Below are 4,865 nucleotides of genomic sequence, written 5' to 3'. Positions count from 1 at the left end.
GGAATTTCACGGGTGCGCGCAATCTCAGGTGCGTGTGCACGCCGGTTTAGGGCGCTGTCTCCCCTGAATCAATAAAGAACACCTGAGCCCAGAAAAAAAACTGCTTGTCTTATGATAAAAAATATATATATCTAAATATTAAAAAAACACCTTCCTGCTGGTCTTACCTCTCCTCTTACCTAGCTGGTTTTAAATAGTTTTTGGGAGCTTTGTAGGAGACAAGTTGACCGCCCAGCTAAACATTCACGAAAAAAATCTTAATTTCCGTTTTCTTATTAATGTTCTTAATAAAGAAAAGAGTATTCCCAAAAATACTTATTAAGAATATTATATTTGGTTTTCTATTGTTCTTAAAACAAACTTAAGAAGAAGAGATTCTACCTAAATTAAAGTTATAGGCTATCTCCAGCATCTCTTAAATACCCAAAGGTAAGAAGTTAAATGAATGCATTGGTTTATTTCAAATATTAAGCATTACAAGACAAGATAACACTAGCTAGGCCCTACATAAAGGCTATAGCCTAAACTGCCTTTAGAGTTTAGCTCCAACCCAATTCAAAATACCTGAACAAGCTATTCAAGGTCTTCAGAGTTACATGTAGGTAATTTTGATTAGGGTTTTGAGCTAATCTCTGCAGGGCAGTGGCCCCACCAGGGCCAGATTTGAAGAACCCTGATATAGACTACACTGTTAGAGTTTACCGCAATTTTACAGTTACTTACCGCAAAAAATCCCAGTAAAATACCATTTATATTATTTACGGTTAGCTACTGTAATATGCGCTGCATTGTGGGTATTTTTAATTAAATTTACAGTAACTTACTGTATATGGGAATTTGCAGTATTTTACTGTTTACGTAAAAGCAGTAGTGCTACTGTAAACGAAGAATACACACACACACACACACACACACACTGGATGTTTAAAAGTTAAATAAAAACATGTGGATGGAAGGATGTAAAATTAGTTCTTTGTGGGAGACAAAGAAGTAATTTTTATATTTAGTATTTTCTCTTCTAATTTGTTTCACAATATGGGCCACAAGAGAAATATTAAGAATATAAATTCAGTCAGTTATAGGCTATACGTTATCAGCATATGTTAAAGCAGATTTATATAAATAAAGAGATATCTCTTGTCTCTGTGAGAATATGCGCCGAAAGCTTGTCAGATTTTACGTTCACTTTCTGTAGTGAATAATTGACCAGGTTTGAGACTTCACCGACTCTCGCGCACATTGCGTTTTTGTGTGATATCCACTGACTCGCCTTCATGATTTAAAACGAAAAAGAAAAAAAATCTATATTGCGCCGTGAAAATTGCTCTCGTTTCCCTCTGTACACTGCATGAACTATGAAGAAGATGTCTCCTTCCACTTCTGTCTTTATTTCTATTCTCATCTCTATGGGCAGTTGATGTTAAGTTAAAATGACCTCGTTACATTGTGATGCAATATGTTATTCCATTTGGAAAGATATTTCATTTACGCTACTATAGTTGCAGCTTGAAGTCGCGCTGGTATTAAAAAATATTTTGAAGGTATTAACCCTCAGAGCCCGACGGCATCGCCCACGACGTCACACGGCACCTCCGATAAATATCTATATTATTTCATGAAACTTTTATCGATTTTCTTACCGTTTTTTCCAGCAGAAAGCTAACGAGCTAGCCATCACGGGGGTGTCTTTGGTGTCTTTGTAGCCTTTACAGAAGGTTTTCTATCCAGCCTGGAACATGTGCATCTTTTTGGAGTTGTTCAGCAATAAATCAAAACGCTTACATCCAAGATATATCCACTTGTTGTCCATAATTTATAAACTTTCTGTCATTTTTGCCGCTAGCGCGATGCTAGCTGCCATTTTGGATGAGGGTTTGACCAATGACAGGCTGATCCGTCATCCACGTTGGTGTGCGTCATTACGCATGAACCACAGCTCTGTTATTGTGAAGAGAGAGAGACGCACGGCTAGTGTTGAGGATAGAGAGAGAGAGACGCGCTGCAGTTTTTAGTAGTTTTGTGGAGAAAGTTTGAGAAGAAAGTTTGAGGAGAAGTTCCTGATAGGAACTGTTTTGAGGCTTGGCACCAGTAAATATCCAAAATCCAAAGAGGCCAAAAGCGCCTGGACTTTTTTTGGAAAAATGTAAATAGTTTTGGTTCTGTATAAGTTATCATGTTTATTCCTGAGTTCCAGGACTCCAAAGACTTGAACAAACTGTTTTCCAGAGGAAATATGCTTAGCTTTTATTTATTTGTGTGTGTTTTCAATAAATATTTGAGTGATTCAATTTCCGTTTTATGTTTTCATTTGTCTTTATGGTCCCATAACTTATTTTACATTCAGGTGACATCAATGCAACACAAATATACTGACAGTGCAACTTGTCTTGAAAAAAAAGAGGTGTGTCAATTGTCTGTGCACAACAGGGTTGATGTTTTACAAGCTTTTTTAGTACATAACACCAGGCGGAAAATTAATTGTAAAAATACCCTTAGGTCTTAAAGGGTTAAAAAAGGTAGTAAAAGGTATTAAATTCAACTTAAGAAGTTCTGTATATACCCTGATAGTGTATGGAATGCTTTTTAAAGAAAATTTGCGTGAGGAAAATGTTTAGATGAAGTAATGGACACGGTGTGAACATGGCCTTTACATGTTCCAGCGTGAGCTGGAGGGAGGTGTCTTCCGTCAGTAGCTTGCTTTCTGATTGGGTATTGTTTCGTTTCACGTGATAATCTCCAGAGCGCGCACGCTTGTCCTCGGGATAGAGATATATAATATAAGTATAACTATGAATAATAATAATATAACAAGTATAACTATGAATAACTGCTGTTGCACAAGTTGTTACCTCATCTGTCCATGAACAAATTTAGATGAGATAAACCATTTCTCACACATTTTCCCTCTGTTTTGTTTCAGATCAGTAGTTTACCAGTATGGAGGCCAGCCAAGACCAACTGGGATATTTTGTTCATACTTTTTGTTGCCATATCGTCATGATCTCTGCTTTGATTTGTTGTTATGAATTCAGTTCTCTATTTTTTTTTTTTTTTGTAATTGATTGTTACGGTGAACAAAAAATATACTGATGTACATGGACTCAAGTCTCTTATTTGGAATTTATTAAATGTATTATTTATTTTATTGCATTCATGTAAAATATTCAAAATAAAGTAATAACATATTAACATATGCATATTTTGTAAAATAAAAAGTAAAATAAATTACAGTAAAATTACTGTAAAAATTATTATACTGTAAAAATTAATTGCGGTAAGGGCATCATACTGTAAAATTAAATTGCGGTAAGGGCATCATACTGTAAAATTAAATTACGGTAAGGGCATCATACTGTAAAACACATTTACAGGTAAGCTACTGTAAAGGGGCAATTACAGTAACTTACTGGCAATAGTGCTGCCAGTAAGTTACCGCAAAAATACAATAAAATGTCTAACAGTGTATATTACTAGGGATTCAGTAAAAAAAAATGGAGAAAGTACAAAAATGGAGAAAGAAATGAGCGCAAATGAATGCAACAGACCACTCTGACATTTAAAACATTCACAATGCACAATGTAAAAAGGGTGATAAAGTGCTAAACTCCCATCAAGTCTTACGAAATTCTCGAAAATTCATCTTTAAAAACTTCTTTAGAAGAATCCAGCCCCAGCTTGATTATGCTGCGACCAATAGAGCAGTTTAAGGTCAGAAACTCAGGGTTATAACGGTATACCCAATTAGAATTAATGGGAATTAATGGAGCTTTTGCTCACGATGAGTGAGTTATGTAAGTAGAACCACTAAATTTTAATGACGTTTTAATGAACTTTGTTTGCACTATTTGCTATTTATTTCTCTTGTACCCAAGAGATTTTAAGAAATTAAAGATTTAACATGTAACCACAATATGTTTCTGGTCTTGCAACAAGACAAGCAGCTTAGATTAAAAAACAAACTAAATTCACACGATTGAGAGCAAATGAATAAGATGGAACATGTTTTTGACATTTGACAATGTCAGTTTTAATTGGTTTACATGTTTAAAACCACTTGAATGAGGCACCTCTCATGGTTTGTCTTGTTGCGATCAGGGAACATTAAGTTAAATTGCGATGCAAAACCGCTACAATGCAATATCTTAGTTTTGTTCTGAGAAATGTGGGTGGGTGGCCACCAGATCACTCACACTTTGTTTCTTGTTAATTGTGTCTCCCAATGAGAATCCATGAGGTAATTTGACCAAGATACATGGATCTGTGCGTGGGTTTGGGTGGGGGGTGGTATTTGTGTGTCCTGGTGTCATCTCTCTGATTCAGAAACTAATCAGGGCTGACTGTCCCTTAACCTTCTGCTTGCTAAATATAGATTTCTCTCACACCCCCACCCCTTTATGACATCAGAGAAATCAGTGGATTTCTTGGAATGTATAATAAATCATTGGGTATTGCCCACCTATGTCATGTCAAAGAGAGTATACAAGAGTAATAAAGAGTATCGAAGAAATTTAAAAATCCCAGTGGAGTATTAAAGAAAACATTTGAAATATTTGGTTGGATTTTAGGTGTACAACTTGATTATAGACAGGTGCATTTTATATTTAGGAAAAGCAAATTCTGATCACATGGAGGAAATAACTGTTTTTTGTTTGTTTGTTTGTTTAAATGACAAATCTGAGGAAACAGCAAAAAATGTATATATATATATATATATATATATATATATATAACTGTGGTATGCTGACATTATGTTATGGATAATACACAGTCAGATTGTTATTATTGCAAAATAACCTTTTTTTAAGATAATGACAGACTAACTGACATCCCATTTATTTGGCTACTTGATAAATAAATATACTTTT

Source organism: Gobio gobio (assembly GCF_949357685.1).
Source record: "Gobio gobio genome assembly, chromosome: 15".
Taxonomy (NCBI): Eukaryota; Metazoa; Chordata; class Actinopteri; order Cypriniformes; family Gobionidae; genus Gobio; species Gobio gobio.
This window is presented reverse-complemented; position numbering follows the sequence as displayed.